Source organism: Talpa occidentalis, unplaced genomic scaffold, assembly GCF_014898055.3.
Source record: "Talpa occidentalis isolate TD23 unplaced genomic scaffold, MPIMG_talOcc4v2.1 talOcc4.6, whole genome shotgun sequence".
Lineage (NCBI taxonomy): Eukaryota > Metazoa > Chordata > Mammalia > Eulipotyphla > Talpidae > Talpa > Talpa occidentalis.
Genome location: NW_023604972.1, coordinates 55,336,834 through 55,357,029, shown reverse-complemented (window position 1 = coordinate 55,357,029; position 20,196 = coordinate 55,336,834). Strand labels below are relative to the sequence as shown.

The following is a 20,196-nucleotide window of genomic DNA, read 5'->3' as shown; positions in this document are numbered from 1 at the left end:
CAAAAGCAAATACATCACAATATAACAACAAAATACAACAGAACACAAATAAGTCCAGGCAGGGCCCCAACCTAGTGGCAAAAGACAATTATTGGTACCAGCAGATGAGCCACGAAATCTGCTGCCGAACGCACTGCTCATACGAGCGAGGGGAACCACTCATGGCATCTACTGTAACACACCAGGAGCCATCAGGCTTCCTGGCCTTCTCTGGCTGTAGTCTCGGCTACAAACCACACACCTCATCCACCCCCAGGATGCACTCACTCTGGGATTGGCGATTCTATTCTGTTGGGGGTAATTGCCAACCCTTAGGGTTTCTGTCTGCAGTCGCTCCAACATTCGGTCTTCATAGCCACCAATGCGACACACAGACTCCTGCACTCAGGCCAACCCACTGCACAAGCACATGGGTCGGGGATCCAACTCTACATTGGGCTTGGGCTCCACCCCAAGCCACGTTCCCCACCCGTCCCCCAAGGACGGGTTTCTCAGCTCCTCACTCTCACTCGAGAACAAGCAGGGCATCACCCACAGGTGATTTTACGAGTCTCACTGGCCTTCCTCAGCTTACTTAGTGCTTAACAGCCACTCAGGGCTTCCCAAACTTAGCATCAGTACCAGCTTTTGCCTTCTCAGTTGGCTTTTCTCCTCCGCCTAGCTGCTGGGCATACACAGGCTGCTTTTGGTCATCGAGGCCCACTGGCCACCCCCAGATTCCCATCTCCTGGGGTGAACAAACAATGGCATCCTCCCAGAGTCCCAAAAACTTAACTTGCCAAGATTCCTCCGCCTTCTGGCGGGATTGTCAGTCCAAGTTCATCAGTCCAAGTCCATTAGGCCTCTCCCTGCCATCAGCACTGGTGAGCTCTGAATCATGGTCCTCTCTTCTCCAAAGATTCTTGCTGCCTCAGGGGTCGTTGGCTGGTCCTCTCGGGCATCTCCTTCACGCAAGGTCTCATCCTATAGCTCCTGAAAATTGTCCCTCTCCTGTACCACCATGACGCCTCCAGCGTCGTCACAGGCACACACAGTCTGTTACTCCTTAGTCCCTCCAGGTCTTCAGAGGGCTCCAATACCCGTCTGCATGGATCATCTTGCCGACTTATACCTTCTACCTTACCCTATACCCCCCAATAAGTGAGCTATCTCCATAAGAAGAATTGTACTTTGCTCCTGAGCCAAGATACTCAAACCAGAGTCAGATGTTTTGTTTTGTTTTTAATCATACATTAAAATTGGTCTTTTTTTAATGGCACAATTCTATTACTTTAAGCATAGGTAGCCACTGCCACAATCAAGATGCAGAATAGCTTCAGCACCTCCAAAAGTCCCTCCTGCCATCCTTTAGTCACAGCCTGCTCCTCCTTAACCACTGATCTGTTTTCTGTCACTATAGTTTTATATTTTCAATACTATCACATAAAAATTAAGTCTTAATATTTAACTTTTTGAGACTGGAGTCTTTCACTCAAAATAATGCCTATGGTTCATCTAAATTGTTGCAGATACCAAAACTTTGTTCCCTTTTATTTGTGAGTAGCATCTCTCCATATAATGGATGTACCACAAGCACTGTTTCTAGTGTTTAAGTGATTGTAATAGTGATGCAATAAATATTCATTTACAGATTATCATATGAGAATAAGTTTTTATTTCTGTGAGTGAACACTGAGGAGTATTTTAACCTGCCTATATTATATATTCTTCAACTCAGTTTCTTACAAATAGCACACAATTGGGTTATTTTTTAAAACAAATTATATTATCTAAAATTAGGTAATTAGATAGTAATGTCTAAAATGATAATCTCTATTTTGTTTTGGTACATTTTGTTTTATATTATATGTAATATAATTATTGATATATTTGGACTTTCACCTAAATTATTTTTTTCTGTCCCCTGCTTTTCTTCCTTCTTTGCATTAAACATCTTCTAGTATTCCATTTTTATTGTGTTTTTACTATTATCTGTTTGCATAGTCACTTAAATGACTGCTCTAGGGAATACAAAATAAATATTTACCTTCTCAGAGTTTACTTAGAATTAATACTTTGCCATGTCAAATGGAAAGTAGAAAACTTACCACCATGTAGGTCCATTTTTACTCGCTCCCCTCTAGGTTATAGCAGATTTAAATATTACATCTGCATACACTGAAAAACCTATCATGTTTTTGCTTTCAATCATCAAATATATTTTAAAGAACTCAAGAATCTATTATATTCATCAAGGTAACTACTATTTCTATTACTCTTCCTTCATTCCTGATGATTCATTATTCTTTCTGGTATCATTTCCCTTCCAGACAAAAAATTCCCTCTAGCTATTGTTTAGTAGAGGTCTGCTTGTCTTGAATTTTCTTCTTCTTCATCTGTGAATGCTTTTGTTCTACCTTCATTTCTGATGACCAATCCTTGCTGGATACAGAATTTGAGGTTGCAGTGATTCCACTTCTGGGAATCTATCCAGAGGACACAAAAACACAAATTGGAAAGGAAACCTGCACTCTTATGTTTATTGCAACACTATTACAATTGCCAAGATATGGAAACATCCTGAATGTCCCAGGACAGATGAATGCATTAAGAGATGTGGTATAGGGCCTCCCCTGGTGGTGCAGCCGTTTGAGCACTGGGCTGCGGGCAGCCTCTGCAGTGCCGGTTCGTTTCCCAGCAGCCAGCAAGGGTCCCACAAAAAAAAAAAGAGAGATGTGGTATATATACACAATGGAATACTACTCAGCGATCACAAAAGATAAACTCATGCCATTTACAGCAACATGGATGGAGCTGGAAGGGATTATGCTAAGCAAAGTAAGTCAGAAGGAAAAGATAATGTCAGATGGTCTCATTTATCTGTGGAATATAGATAAACCAAATAAAGGGTCAGGAAAAAGACAAACCTTGCAAGCTGACCATAAATTTGAGGCATTCAGCAGGTAAGGGGGATGGAGAGGGTCAAAACAGGGGAGGAAAGAGCACAAGGGACTGTGGTGATGGATTAAGGTGGTGGTAGTACTTTGTGGACAACATCTGAGGAGCGAAATCAAATACTATCCAAAAATTAAAGATGTAAGAAAATAAATACATTTAAAAAATGGGGGTTGATTTTTCTTCCACCACTTTAAAAATGCTATCTCACTTTTAGCCTCCCTAGTTTGTAGGGTGAAATCCATAGTCACTGGGATCATCATTCCTCCAAGGGTAATAAGCTGTTTTTCTCTGGCGGCTTTTAAGTATTTTCTTTGTCTCCGGTTTTCCTAAGTTTGATTTTGTCTAGGTGTGGATTTCTTTGGAGTTCTCTTGATTTTGTTTACTGATGAACTTCTTGAATTATAGGTTTAGGTCTCTTGCAAATTTAGAAAATTTTCAGCAACACATGCTTTCTCCTCTCCTCCTGGGACTCCAATGACATGAATTATTAGATTTTTTTGCTCTTCGTCCCACAGGTCCCTAACTCCCTTTTTTCTTAATTTGTTTTTAACTCTGTTATTACAATCATATAATTCCTATTCATTTATCTTCAGCTTCACTGTTTCTTATGTCATCTTCACTCTGCTGCGGAGACCACAAGTGAGTTTTTCATTTTAATTATTGTATGGGTTCTTTATATCACCCATATCTTTGCAGATATTTGCTTTATAAGCATATGAGCCAGCTTGTTAGAACATGTGCATTACAGCTGCTTTAAAGTCGTTGTCAGATAAATGTAACAACTATGTCATTCCAGCACTGGCATTTCTTTTTTTTTTTTAAATCCTTTTATTTTTTAATTTTTATTGTTAATTTTTTTAATATTTTATTTTATATAATTCTTACATCATTTTTCATCTTTGTACAATGTATACATTTTCATTTTGGTTATATTCCCCATACAATTGCACCCTCCCCTTATTTTGACTCTAGTTCTTCCTCTCCCCGCCCTTCCCTGTTCCCCCCCAACCCCCATAGTGTGTCTCTGGTTTATAGTTGCTTGTTGATTTTGATTATTACTTTGCATTGATTAGTCTTTTTCCTGGTCCCTTATTTAGGTTTTCTAGATTCCTGCTATGAGTGAGGCCATCCGGTTATTTTTCTTTTTCTTTCTGACTTATTTCGATGAGCATGATCCCTTCTAGTTCCATCCATGTTGCTGCAAACTGCATGTGTTTATCTTTTTTGATTTCCAGCACTGGCATTTCTGACTATCTCTTCTCAGTGAGATTTACCTGGGTTTTCATGTGCTGATTGTATCATGATACATGGGATTTGAATATTCTGTTATGAGATACTAGATCTTATTTAAATTTGTTGGAGAACACTGACAATTTTGCTTTAGTTTAGGGTCTCTGCAGTACTCTTTGGTTATTTGTCCCATGTGCACCACTTAGTGGCCAGGCTGGAACTGGGTGGTGGTCTATTTGTTAGCTCACTTCTCAGAGTCATGTATATGCTAAATAGGATGAGATCCACACATGCACAGCTCAGGAATGAACTTAGGATTTCTTAGATAACTATACAGAAGTACACAGATAACTCTCCTGAATTCTAATTTGAGATCTCCCCCAAAACTTTCAGGTTTCCTAGGGCTCCTTGTTTAGCTCTCCAATCTACCTAATGTACGTCTATAGCTGTACCTGCCTCTGGAGGCAAATGGCAGGAGGGCCAGAATGGTTAAATGTTAAATTCAATGTCAGTTCAGTGGTACTTTGATTGCCAACCTTCTTTTCCAATCCACCTGCCACACAGTATGTGATTTTCAAAATCCTCAAACAAATGTGTCCTGCATCCTGTCCAGATATTATAGTTGGATTCAATAAAGAAACAGGAAAGAAAGTGCTCACTCCACGCTGCCTGGAACTGGAAATCCAGAGTCAGATTTTAAAAATAACTTTATTCCTAGTATATATTTTGTTTTGTTTTTTAATCAAAGAAAACCCACAAACTTTTTTTGTTCAACTTGGCTAATAAGCAAAGTTAATCATAGGTGCAGCTCTCCCACCAATCCTCCAACGAAAAATTGTGTTTTAAAACAGTAAAGACTGGTTCCCTAGAGGCAGGAAGTATCTGTGAGCAGCTGATACTTCATTTAAGTTATCTGAGACTAACAAACACTTATCTTTCTTACTCCTATGTAGGATGCCCAAGTTTAAACAATCTGTAGGCTAACCTTTTCAACTAAAGAACCAGAGAAAAAGATCAATTATGACAGAGTTCAAAGCAATGTTTCTCAGTTGAAGGACAAGTGATTCATATTTTGGGTCTTAATGTTCACATACAAAACCAAAAAACACACTCAGAAAAAGGTTTCTGAGAATATTTTCTTCTTAAAGTCACAAATCTAAATTTACCATGCATGCTTCTGGAAGCACTAACCCAAAATATACTGACTTGGTCAACGAGAACATATGGAAGCTTGTCACAGGCAATGGGAGTGGAAAAGACTTTGTGCTTTTGAATAATTAGCACTCCCCTGTCAGAATAAGATCATCTGTGGTGATTCAGTTATTTTCAAGAACTCAGAATTGCTAGCTAGTACATAATTCTGATGTTTAAAGAGAATTTTAATAGAGAAACATAAAAATTCAGAAAACTACCTGATGGTTCTCATAGAAGCAATCCTAACAGCAGAAGGGACTTCTATGTTGGTGATGCAGTGGTATAAATAACTTTATATAGTTAAATGCCTTACTCCTTCAATTGATAATTTTTTTAAAAGATTTATTTATTTATGCATACAAGAGCTGGGGTACAGGCCAGAGATGCGGGGGGTGAGATGATTCACCAGAGATAGAGTGGGGAACAGAACAGGCAGACTAACTGAAATACACTGCTGAGGGGAGCAGTGGGCGAGACAGGAGAGATCTGCCTTGCCATGTGGGTTGCTCCCTTGCTGGCCAGGCATTGAACTCATGCTGCAGAGGCTGCGGATTGTTTCATAGTGCGGTGCTTAACCCCTTGCGCCACCAGGGAGGCCCTCCTTCAGTTGATAATTTAAGACTCCTTGGAAAGTACTGATATCTTAATAATCAGGTACAAAATATTAACAGCCCCTGAAAGTTCAGCTCACATTTTACCATGGATGCCTTATCCTTCAGAGCGCTTTCCTGTTCTGTACAATGATGGCACTAGTGCCTGCTTATTATCTATAAGAAGGTAAGTGTAAGCTCCAGGAAGACTACCTACCTCACACTGAAAAAAAATACTAGGAAATACCTGGTGATTACATAAAGTCTGTAATATTGAAATGTATCTAAGATGTCACCAATGAGGACCAAAGAAGTCAGAGTCAAATTAATGTTACAAAGCTACAATTCCTGTTAAAGGAAGGAAAAACAAACTGATTATTTCAAAATCACTAGGGAATTATGGATATTTCAAAGCATCACCATCCTTTATTAGGAGAATGGAGTGGGATAGAGAAACTAAAATATTTTCAAAAGACTGATACAGCAGAGAAGGGACAGAACCAAGACAGGACCATTTATTTATTCAAGATTTATTTTTTATTTATACAATAGCTGGGGTACAGGCCAGAGGTGCAGGAGGGTGAGAGGATTCACCAGAGACAGAATGGGGAGCAGAACAGGCAGAGAGATCAAAAGCACTGCTGAGGGGAGCAGTGGGCCAGACAGGAGAGGTCTGCCGCGCCATGTGGGAATCTCCCTGGCTGGCTGAGAATTGAACCCGCGCTGCAGAGGCTGCGGACAGCCTCACAGCACTGTGCTCAACCTGCTGCGCCACCAGGAAGGCCCCAAGACAGGTCTCTTTAGAAAATATAATAATCTATGTTAGATCTACTAATATAAATAGAACATTTATTCTTATCCAAAATAAAATCTACCCCTCCTAATTTTCACCACATGCTAAACTTAATCACTATGTTACCTCCCTAGAGCTCAAATACTTTAACTTTGACCTCCTTGGAAGGCAGCCAAAACCCATGGGCTGACCCAAAAAGAAAATTTTAAAATCCTGTGTCCTATGTTACAAAATACACACTGAGAAGTTGACATGTTTTAACTGTACAATTGCAGAAAAACATTTGTCACTTCATTTTTTTCCCCAAAGAAACTGTATAAAAAGTCCCTATTTTTTGATTCACCATCTAAAATGTGGTAAATGTAAAAACTCACCTTTAATTAAAAGATTATATAGATATAAGTTTATCTTGTTTTAGAAAAAAATAAAGCCCAGAAAGTTATTATGTTAGAAAATCAATCCGTTTCCCCTGCTCCAAAAGCAAACAGCAGACATCTAATGTTAGTACACCACCCATCAGTACAAACTTTAGTATGATAGGCATTTTGACAATATCCCATACTTTAGAATTCTTCATGTTCTTTCACCTAAGTTGAATTTCTACAACTGTATCCTACAGAAATATTGTACATTCCATTGCTATTAATAGGGGGGTGGGGGTAAGAAATTGTGGTCAAGCATTATAAATTGAAATATGCAGTCATCAAAACGATTGTTATAGACTGAACATGATTATCAGAAAAATATTCATGATATTAAGTGGAAAAGAAAGTTACCTAGAAGTATTATGCTATGACTTCAATTTTTAAATTACATTGATGTTGCAAAAATACTGAAGAGATTTAGTTTAAATAACAATGTTTTTTGTTCAGGGTGGTATAATTAAAGAGTATTTTTTTATTTATTTCTTTTTGCTATGGGTATTTAAAGCTACACTATGTGCAATACACAGGTATTACTTTTATAATATGGAAATTTCTTTTATTTTTTTTAAAGGACTTCTTACCACTTCCCTTTTCTAGTCACACTTTTCCCCTACAACTCAAACCCATTTCACTCAATGTGATGACAAGATATTGTTTTCAAGCCTGTATACTTTTTTTTTTACTACTTTAGATTATATGGAAACTTATAAATAATATCACTGTACAAAATTCAATATAAGTGTCTCCTGGAAGAGCTATTCCAAGACACTTAATCTCACTGATTTTTATATACATGGATAAAATTTTATTACAGCATGCAAACCATCCCTACATTGATATCAATTTTATCTTTGAAACTGTAGTCCTCTGCCATTTTCTCTTAAAAATATGTATACATAAAAACTGCAATTAGAAGACAGAGATAGTCAGAGTGATGTGAAAGACCCAAGCAAAGGCTGCCTTTAAACAACCCACTTTAAATATAGAGAAATATAGAGCAGCAGTTGAGCGCTGGATTGCATAGTTGCCCACAGCCTCTGCTGCGCCGGTTCGTTCCCCGGCTACCAGGCGAGGGTCCCACATGGCGCGCAGACCTCTCCTGCAACCCGCTGCTCCCTTCAGCAGTGTACTTCGTCAGTCTGCCTGCTCTGCTCCCCACTCTGGCTCTGGTGAATTCTCTCACCCTCCCACACTTCTGACTGTACCCAGTGCTTATACAAATAAATAAATAAATCTTTAAAAAAAAAATAGAAACAGAGAAATGAAAAGTAAATGGATGGAAAAAGATATCCCATACTAACTTAAAGGAAGTTTAAGTTACTATATTCATATCAAATAGATTTCAAAAATAATAAATATTATCAGGGATAAAAAATAATGGCATTTCATGATTAAAAGAAACAATACATCAAGACCTAATAATCTTAAATGTGCATATTTACATAACAACAGGGTTCAAAATATAGGCTGCAAAAAGTTACAGAGCCAAAACAATAAATAAGCACATCCATGATGACAGTCAAGGATTTCAACACTACTCTCTCAGTAATTGATAGTTCAGAGAGACCCAAGATCAGTAAGTATAACTCAGCAATCAAAAAGATAAACTCATACCATTTGCAGCAACACAGATGGCGCTGGAAGGGATTAATGTAAACAAAATAAGTCAAAAGGAAAAAGAAAAACACGGATGGTCTCACTTACAAGGGGAATATAGAGAAACCGAACAAAGGATCTGGAAAAAGACAACATTTGCAGGCAAATCACAGATCTGAGTCACAAAGCAGGGGAAGGGGAGAGAGAAGGGTCAAAATAGCAATGATTTACAAAACTTTTACAAACCAAAAGATGATTCCCCTTCCATATGACAAGGTAGCAGAGACTTTATCACTAATTAGAATAGTAGTGACAGGTGCCAGTCAGCCTAAATTATACCCTCAGTGACCAATGAAATCACCAGAATGATGATGCATCATTCACCATTCATATCCCTTATGATGCAAGTACTAAACTCATTCACCAGAGCTTTTATGCTTCAAAGGTACCCTCAGGAAGAATGAAGAACAGAAAGATGGTTAAAGCATGAGTCAGTACTCATAAAAACATTTGCAAAAAATTTCGAACTTCTTACTCATGTCTACCTAATTAGAGGCATCCGCTTCATAAGCTACTTCCTAGTAAATTAAAACTGCATAATTAGTTCAGCCTTCTTCCCTTCATATGAAGGTGGAAGGGTACTTAGCCTGTGCCTCCAAGTAAGCTCAGCATGAGTGCCCTCTCCATTTTTCCCTCTTTCTTTTCTCTCCTCCTTGTCCCCAACATTCTTGCCGCCAGTTGGTGTTCCATCAGTAGCCTTTACCCCTTTAAAGGAACCAGCATATGCCACTTAAGGACATATGCTCCCCACCTTCCTGTACTCCCTTTTATGACTTTATGCCCAAACATTCTCTGAGTAGAGGCAGGATCAGCTGTCTCAACCAGCACTATTTAACCGTGATCAGCCCTACGCAGGCATTTTCAAACCAATTTCAAAGCAATGAATCAAAGATTCCTTTCACATGATAAAGTACACCTATTTAGCAGAAGCAGTAAACAGGTTTTTTAAATGAAGGACTCTGTAAGATCTCATTAATATGACTTTGAAAAGATAAAAAAATAGAGCCTTACTTATAAACCCGCTTTCAAGCAGCATGAACAATTCCCCAAAATAGTTAGTCTGAGATGCTATTGTAACAACCTCACAGAAAGTTCTCACTCTCAAATTTTAATGAGGTAAGTCATATTCCTTTTGAGGGTCTGTGAGTTCATTTGTTTCCATGTCAATAGGTAACAGAGTATCACTTGTTAGAGACAATGTTCCCAAGCCAGTTTCATGATCTTTGCAGACTTTCTGAAGCTGAGTAAAACTAAATGGTTAAGTTTACTGAGCTTAAGTTCCTGAGCCTACCACAGCTCCTGCTGTAGAAATTCCGCTGTCTGCCACCAAATCTATGTCTAGTTCTGTGAAGTGTGATAAATGGAAATCTTTACCATTCAAGTCACTCTTTTACCTTCTATCCTTAAAATTCAGTGATTGTCTTTTAACACACTGATTTCTGTTGATCTAACCCTAGCAACCTCCCAAGCCCTTAAAATGTGGTAAAATAAAATAAAACCGAGGAGACATTTTGCTTAACACTTTTCCTACACTATATGCTTGCCACATTATGCTTAGCACTATCGTATAAAGATAAATAAAACACTAACTCTTAAAAAATACACAATTCAAGGGCCTCCCCGGTGGCACAGCGGGTTGAGTGCAGCGATTCCTTGCCAGCCAGGGAGATACCCACATGGCGTGGCTGACCTCTCCTGTCTCGCCTGCTGCTCCCCTCAGCAGTGTATTTCAGTATGTCTGCCTGCTCTGCTTCCCATTCTGTCTCTGGTGAACCCTCTCACCCTCCTGCTTGCACCTCTGGCTTGTACCCCGGCTCTTGTATAAAAAATAAAATAAATCTTTAAAAAAAATACACAACTCAAAATCATGTATCATATAATAGAAAAAATTATTGTTGCATGATGAGTCATTTTAAAAAGCAGATATGAAGGTTTTGAAATTATAAAAGGAACTACAGATCAAAATTTGAGCAAAAATAAGATCCATAATTGTACTTTATTTAAGGTGTCAACATTCCAACTTTGCACACAACACTCCATCAGCGTCTTAGAAGATACTAGGCATTGGCTTACCCACTGACTATCCACTGTTTTCTTGCACCAGAACCCTAAAAGCTGCTGGGCACCTCCCAGGCCTAGGAGATGAGCCTCAACTGTGCCAACCAGATAGTTCCTATCTCACTCAGTCATGCCAATGATAGTCTAGGGTAGGCACATGACCCAGGTCTGGCCAGTGAAATAAAAGATGATGTATGTAGAAGGTGCTGGGAAAGATTTTCCACATTTTGAAAGCAGATCCAAGAGAAGCAGCAACTCTTTGTTTGCTTTGAATGTTGCTGTGAGGATGTGATGCCTCAAGTTGTGACAGTTACCTGGTGACCGTGAGAGGACAAGTCCAGAGAATAAAGTTAACAAACTGAAGAAGGCAGAACAGAAGAATGGCAAACACTTTAGCACTGAATGATGTCAATGTGCCCCTGATTTTACCAATCCTAGAAATATCTCTGTATAGACTTCTTATGTGTAATCATAAATTTTATTCATTGTTCATAACACATTTTAGTTTAGTGTTGTTACTTCCAGTTGTAAGCATCTTGACTGATAGAAGCCCTTTTTACTTAAAAAAGGGAAAAAAGTAGAAATGAAACAGGTTCAGATTACAAAGTGATCTCAAATGCAGAAAGGAAAACTACATACATTCTTTCTTATCTCTGTCCACAGAGCCATTAAACTAACTAACAGCCTAAAGTAATTGCCCATAGAATTCAGATGAATCAGCATCAGTGGACTGTACTCTATTTTCTGGGTCTGTGCAAAATAAAATCACTCAGCTAACTGCTGCCAAACCACTTCAAGACCTCTTAAGAGCATCATAAAGTAGCCCCAGATGTATCAGAGTGTCCACAGTGGCAAAATCTGCTCCCCTACCTTTGCAATTTTGGACCAGAATTCTGGAAGCAATGTTAACCATGGAACAGAGATAAGATATATATATGCATGTTCACATGTAGATAATCAGTTTTTAAAGAGTACCCAAAATACACAAGGTGTTTTTTTTACTTGGGGCCAATAATATACAGGATCCCAAAAAATTGAAATAAAGATGACTGTTCTTTAAACTCAAAATCTAAAACTTGGCATGATGGGTGAAGTCTCTCTTAAAGACCTGACCTTTGCTAACTCCGTCTCCCTCTCTTAAAATTATACACCATTCATCAGATCCTGTAGTGTTAAGGGAACCAGCCATCCTCTTCCTCTCCCTCCACCTCCCTCCACCTCCCTCCACCTCCCTCCACCTTCCACACTCACACTCACACACACACACACACACACACCCCAATGTGCACATGGAATGATTTGCTAACATGTTGGAAAAATAGAATCAGAAAATGGTAATGGAAGGTGTTAACATAAATTATGACTACTACTGTAACTACTAGTAATAGTAATAATGATAGCAACTATCAGTGAGTGCTTATTGGGGCCAGGCATTATTCCAAATACCTAATATCCAACTTACTTATTATCGACAAGATATTACTATTACCCACATTTTCAACTATAGAAACTGAGACAGAGAGGGTAAGAGTCACACCACCAGTGAGTAGTGAAACCAGGATTTCAAACCAGGAAGTCTGGCTCCAGATTTCATGATCTTACTCATCATACTGACTCCATAATTGAGTATTACTCTAAAATAACTCACAACAATTGCAATTTCTGTGAGTCATTTAATAATTACAGAAATTGTGATATTGATACATGTCTTAATAATAGTGAAAAGTGATTCAAAGTCTGCAAGGATATGAGAAAGTGTTTCTGTTGGAGAGTTACCAAAGACTTCAAGATTACATGCTATCAAAGGGCACTGACTCAAAAGGCGAAGTTTCCAGTGGCTCTTGAAGAAATGTAAAATGTCAGTTGACTACATATTTCTCATCCAGACTGGTAAATTTAGAAACATTTTACTTATCCTAAATCTATCATGATTACAGACCAACAAACTAGACAAAAGATCATCAAAATCACCAAACAACAAAATTGTTATAGCAACATAAAAATTCAGAACTAAGTGTGAACTCACTAAAATCAACAACCAGTTGCACTGACTCCATCCCCAAAGCTTAACTGCTGTAGCTTGCTCCTCCCCCAAGCTCATAATCCTACCAAAAACCTGGACTTTATATATGCCTCAACATGACACTGGTTAGAAATCAAAAATCAATGATACTGTTGACCTTAGACTTAACTTTTCACTACAGACAACTCGGATTTTGCCACCCTGAGGACTTCTACCACTGTCTCCACACATAGTGACTGCTTTATATACCCTTTCTAGGAACACATCATCTATTCTCACCAAGTCTACAAATTCCCAAAGGTAGCCTCGGTACTAATCTGCTGTGTTCTGAAAACATGTAGGACAAATTGGAAGCCTAGCAATGTAGCACTCAGTAAATTTCTGCTGAACCAATGACTGAATGGGAAGAAGTAAATAATCCAAGAAAATAATGGAACAAAGACAACAAGACAAATTATGAAGCAAAATTATACCTCAATCTGAGATATAAATTATCGTATGTGATTTTTCTCCATTTTAATTTGGTATTCAAGAGCATAAAAGAATATGCTGACAGTCAGCTAATGATTTTAAACATGAAAAGGGAATTTTTTCTCTACACCTTTAACCAAAGCAGCTGATCATATTTGGTATTTCAGCAGTAAAGAATACAAGATTGTTGGTGGCCAAGTTTATATCCTTTTTGTTTAAGGACTGAATTGAAACTAAATGTCAACCCAAAAAAAAAAAAAAACAGTTTGAGAATAAAAAACTTGGGCCTTTCTGACTAGCCAGAGGTTAAGAAGATGCCCGTGGACAAAATTCTAGGATTAAACCAAACTCTCAGTACCTAAGCAAGATCGAAACTTAACTTCCCTTCTGCTTTCCTTTACATATACCCAACATAATAACACTGACCTATTTTATGGGATGATCATAAGGATTCATCAGCTTAATAATGATAAGCACACTGGAAATGAAGAGAGCTTATAATATGGATTGTTACCTACTATTACAGTTAACAAATAAGCCACTTGCATCACAACACAAAAGCAGTGTGTTAATTATTTAAAAGACTGCAAATTTTTAAAAGCCACAAATAAAACACTTCCTATTCAAGAGTATGCTCATGAATAAGTATATATTTTCTGAAAAACTCAAATAACTTTAAAGGATAGTAGGCTGAGTACCAGACAGAAAAAGTAACTTTTTGATTAGCCACACCAGAAAATAAAATTATTAAATAACATTTGGTCCTTATTCCTAGGTCTCTGGATCACAAAGCTGTCCTCTCAGTCACCAGAGAAGGCAACACTACTACTTTGATACTACTTTTTATGGGGTTTGATACTACTTTTTATTATGGGGTTTGATATTACTTTTTATCATCACATCACAACGCCTTTTCTGTACCCTCCTGTACAATTTGTCATGCTTAATGAGAGGGACGGGGACCCCAACAAGTGCAATGTTGAGATCTAGATATGGTACCAATGGTACCTTCTGTCTTTTATATCAGACTTATATCTAGCAAAACACGCACTTCAATAATAGGAAGTCATTAGTAGAATTTCTTCTATTTTCTCTCAGCTCAGTTAAGTTTGTTCTTCAGCAAAAGGTGGTTAACATGATAGGTTACCTCTTCAGATGCCGGAGAGCAACCTGATAAACCACTTTAAAGTGTTAATTTCTACCAGGGTCAGCATGGTTCTGAGAACTGACACTTTTGAGATGTTCTGTTTTATAAACCTCATTTATCAAACAGTGGGGAGAATTGTTGCAGCTGGCGATGGGCTTTATGTAAATGCTTAGATACAAAATGTAAATAAGATTAAATACCTACAAGAAAGAGAGAAACTAACTCAGGAGGAAGTTAAAGGAGCTAATCATTGGTATGAATCAAACAGGGTTGCACAGAAATGTTACTCTGCTTATACATTGTTACCCTTAGGGTTGCTATGAAAAGGTTTCTTGGGATGTCTATTGCTTAATTTTAAGAATTTAATACAATCAAATTAGATTAAATGAAATAATTGCACCTATCACAGTTCTTGCTTACCCAAGACAGGAAAAAAGGTTACAGAAGGTTGACATAAAATCAGACCCTAGTAAACACAGGTTTATGCTAAATCCCCAATTTGGGAATTCAGAGCAGCTGACAATGTGACTCCATAGGAGTAAGTGAAGCACGGTAAAATAAGGTAAAATTTTTTGCATGTTTTTTCTATAAGCAACCAGTTTCTATTTTAATTTAATAAAGTATTTCAAGATTTGCTTAATGTTTAATCACTTTACTTCTAAATAAAATATTTAGGAAAAAATTCATATTTGGTTTACTTGCTTTATCCTAAAAAGAGGAGGCAGTACAAAAGTCTCCCTATAATGCAGCTCTGTAAGTGTGTGTCTGATGAAATTAAGAGATGAATTCATGGGCAAAACATAAGAAAATTAGTAATAATCCTAAAATGCCCTAATCCCCTTTGGGGAAGGGTGGGGGGGAAGCAGGCAATGAAGTTCATATCATAATGTGAGGGAGAGAATGAGAGAAAAAGAGGAATATGCAATATAGTTATAATCCAACACCACTTTAAAAAAAAAAAAGCTGGGGGCCTCCCTGGTGGCACAAGTCTCAGACTATGAAGCTATCTGCAGCCACTGCAGCACAAGTTCGATCCCCAGCCAGGGGATCGCAGCAGACCTCTCCTGCCTCACCCGCTGCTCAACTCAGCAGTGTATTTCAGTTAATCCACCTGTTCTGCTCCCCACTCTGTCTCTGGTGAATCCTCTTACTCCCAACACCTCTGGCCTGTACCCAGCTCTTGTATGCATAAATAAATCCTTAAAAAAATTTTTTTTAGGGCCTCTCGAGTGGCTCAGCAGTTGAGCGCTGGGTTGCGAAGCTGCCCGCAGCCTCTGCAGCACCAGTTCCAGCCACTGGGCAAGGGTCCCACATGCCGCGCAGACCTCTCCTGCCGCCCGCTGCTCCCCTCAGCAGTGTACTTTGTCAGTCTGCCTGCTCGGCTCTTCCCTCTGGCTCTGATGGATTCTCTCACCCTCCCATGCTTCTGACTGTACCCAGTGCTTGTATAAATAAATAAATAAATCTTTAAAAAAATTTTTTTTTTTTTTTAATTTAAAAGGGGCCTCCCCAGTGGCGCTCTGTGAAGCTGTCCACAGCCTCTGCAGCACGGGTTCAATTCCCGGCCAGCCAGGGAGAAACCCACATGGCGCAGCAGACCTCTCCTGCCTTTTACGCTGCTTTCCTCAGCAGTATCTTCGGTCTGTCTGCCTGTTCTGCTCCATACTCTGTCTCTGGTGAATTCTCACACTCCTGTGCCTCTGACTGTACCCCAGTTCTTGTATAATAAATCTTAAAAAAAAAAAAACACAAAACATTAAAACCTTTAAAAAAAATTTAAAAAGCTGGGCACTGAGCTTAGATGGAGTTTTGATAGTCTAGCCATGAAAAATGCTTCTGGGAATCATAGACCACTTTGCCTTTCATCTAAGTGCAAATGAATGAGTCACAGACACACCTAAGGTAGAACCCTAGGCTGCCTGACACACTAGGAAAATATCTGAGGCCCCATAACCAGGAGTTTCAGTATCTGATGTGTCCTTGAAATGCCCTGTGTCCGCCACACCAAGTTGGTCACATCAGAGCAGCACTAAGAAGCAGAGAACTGGGAGTACAGGGAGGTCACAGTAGCCTCGGGAGCAGCAAAAGCAACAGAAAACTGTTAGATGTTCTCAAGGAGGAAAAAAGAAATGTTTAAAATCATTGTGGCATGTTTTATGACACTGTCCTCAGCAGGTATAGGAAGCCTCGAAAAACAATGCATGTGTGAACCTTGCAGCTATGCCAGAGACAGTGTAAAATGATATCTCATAGTTGGCAGGACAGATTCAAGGCCCATGATCAAACAGAAGAGTTTCATCCTGATGCACCCTGGAGAGCATCACCACTTTCCACCTTTCCTTCCCTTCACTCTTTTCAATCCTTCATATTGTTGAAGTCCTTTGGTCTGGCAATGACATCAAGTTGAAATTGCATAGCTGTCCAGTGCCCACAGAGACATACCCCTGGAGAGGTGGCCTTCAATCCCCAAATAGCACAGGGGTTTGGGGGTAGTATCCCTGTGGGCCAGCATCAGTCCTGCTATCTGAAACAGGGTCTTGTGTCATGGACTTCACCTCTAGTCCTCGGAGCTCTCCAAACGATGGTTCTCAATAAGCAAATATAGAAAACAAGCTCATTCTTTTTCCCACTCATTAAAAATAAACCCAAATGGTACCCTGATTTAGAACACACCTACCAATGAAAACGTTAAATGAAGAGAGGGAGGCACCCACCCACATAATCTTTCCATTCAGGAGGCACTGTTCCGCAGCTGCTATGGAGTTTATAATTAACAGACAAGCTTAACCAACAACAGAAATTTCTGGAATCTACTGTAATTTATACTAGAGTCTTGCTTATTCCAAATTTAGATTAGAAGCATGGGCCAGATTCTGTGGTTGAAGCCAAAACCCATATGGGTCTTGAAGACCCTACCAAAGGCAGAGTAAATGGAATGGTTCTTTGAAACCTTGTGTGGTACCCCCATCTCCCACCTTCCTCATCTAGATCACTAATAAGCAGGATAAAAAGAAAAAAATAGTAAACAAAAACAATGACAAAAATCATTTTATTTGTCCTAGCACTAGTTCAAATTTCTTGCCACAACTAAGCCCTGCCTCCAGGCATCTGCAGCTGCCAGAGAGGCGGACGACCCACTATTCAGGCAGAAGCAGAGCGGCTACCTAACGAGGCTCACTCACTGCCAGGGGCTCATGAACCACCCACCACGGCTCCTGGGAGTTGTCCAGACGCCACTGGAAAAATGTCAGATTGTTCTCAGATATGTTCACTGTGGAGCTTCGACAGATCTTTATCATCATCATACTGCACAGTTTTTACTTCCTTTCCCACCCGCTGCCCCAGCTTGACTTCTCACAGCAGGTTCTAAGACAAAGGTGTAAAGTGAGGTGTGTCAGAGCAACTGGCTCTGCAGGACAAACCTGGTGTAACTACACTAGAACAATAAGTTACTAGTAACTACACTAGAACAATAAGTCTCCTCCATTTACAGAGGAGTGAACTGAGGTTCAGAAATAGGAAGGCAAAGCCACCAGGTATGCCTGACTCTAACCATGCTGTTTCTGCAGGACTGCTGAAAAGACCTCCTCCTGGTCTCCATATGCTCCCTTCAAAAACTAGCCAGGTGGATAAAAATCGTTCCAAGATCACTGGCGTGAAGTGGGCCTTCAGGGTCTCTAAGTTCTGGCTGAATACAGACATTCTTGGAGGAAGGACCATACTGGTGGGCTGTGACCTGCCATTAACCTCCTGGAAATATTAGTTGTAGTCTGGCACTGGCTCTCACACTGAGGGAAACAGCAAGAGCAGGAACATCATGTAAGACACAAGAGAGTTTTAACAAAAGACAGAAACACTGATTTTAACTTTGCCCAACATGAAAACCACTTAAAAAAAGTCAAAAACCTTCCTTGCCACCTCCATATTAGTTACAGATTACACTTCTGTATCTTCTTAATTGGTAAAACACATAATGAATGGGATTTACTAACTTCATGCATTTGTGGCAATTTTACATGAATGTTTTAGTGAGCAACAGGGTCTACTTACATTAGGAAATCTGTAGTATCAGGCATATTGTACAGATAAAGGTACACACAGGGCCATCTACAAACCCCTTTTCTGAAACCCCCAGGGCCAGGGCCCATAGGCTAGACACTGAGCATCATGCTGGGTCAGCAGGCTGCTGGGCTGTTTCAGGGAGAGCGTCAATGAAGGAAGCCAGATGCTTAGGATGGGGAAGGAGTCCACAAATCATACCTCACATACTTTGCTGCAGACCAGCATGGCTCTTTAGTTCTAACCGTCACCATAAAATTAATGATTATAAATTAATACTGATGTTTGGGCAGGGAAACATGAAACACAGACGTTTGCTAAAGGAGGGAATAAATATAAGAAAAGAGGGAGACAATATTAGAGGAAAAAATTAGCTCATCCTTCTACAAAAGTAAAACCATGTAGGAAAAAAAAAATGCAAGGCTGTTTTTTAAAGAGTAGTACCTTGATTTGGTTTGGACTGAATGAAAAAGACAGCGCGTAAGAAAGAACAGACCATATGCCTATGGTAGTGTGACAAATACTACACGGACACAACTTAAAACCCTAAATTGTCATTTCTCACCAAAAGACTCATTGAAACATCATCTCTACGACTCCAAAGACAGCTGAAATCCAAGACTGGGAAAATACCTCATAGATCCATGCTACACTCAGACTGAAGGCCAAACTTAAGATTCTTAAGACAGAAAAAGTGAAAAGAAAAAACCATATTCAAACCATATACTTTAAAAATGTCCTGTGCAGGGTCTCCCCGGTAGCGCGGAGGTTGAGAGCTGGGTTGTGAAGCTGCCCGCAGCCTCTGCAGCACCGGTTCGATCCCCAGCCTCCGGGTGAGGGTCCCACAAGCCTCGCAGACCTCTCCTGCCGCCTGCTGCTCCCCTCAGCAGTGAACTTTGTCACTCTGCCTGCTCTGCTCCCCGCTCTGGCTCTGGTGAATTCTCTCACCCCCCTGCGCTTCTGACTGTACCCAGTGCTTGTATAAATAAATAAATCTTTAAAAAAAAAAAAAGTCCTATGCATACAACACCTGTTACAAATGAAAGACATGAAAACTTAAGGACTAATTAGCTGCCTACCTTTCTAACTTATCCTCTCACTACCTTCATCACCAGGCTCACCCCACTATTCAGTGTTCCCTATAATAGGACTGTACCTCATACCCGGGTTCTTTACCACTGGATACAATATGCTCAGGTATGCAACAGATTAGTCTTCCTACCCATTCCCTCTCTCTCTTTCTCTCTCTCTCTCTCTCTCTCTCTCGCTCTCTCTCTCTCTCTCTCTCTCTCTCACACACACACACACACACACACACACACACACACACGCTGAACTTCTACTCACATTTCCTACTCTCCCTCCCCCAAATCCTCCCTCCCCCCACATATTCTTCAACTTACCTCACATCCTTCCAATAGGGAAAACCCACAGTCACATCATCATTATCTCTCACTCATCTTTCTACTCAGAATACCAAGCACAGTTCTTAGCCCAAAGTACTTAACAAAAGCATGTCACAGAAATAAACAAATAAACAGGTAATTAGGAAAAACTAAAGAAACATTTCTGATATTGACTGTATGATGATAACCTGTTCACAAAATAATCAT

At 39.5% G+C, this 20,196-nt stretch overlaps 1 protein-coding gene across 4 annotated transcripts in view; it reads right to left on the bottom strand.

Annotated features, from left to right (window-relative positions):
- Positions 1–20,196, bottom strand: part of HERC3 (HECT and RLD domain containing E3 ubiquitin protein ligase 3) — a 111,819-nt gene that overhangs the window by 77,342 nt on the left and 14,281 nt on the right. The window lies entirely within an intron of this gene.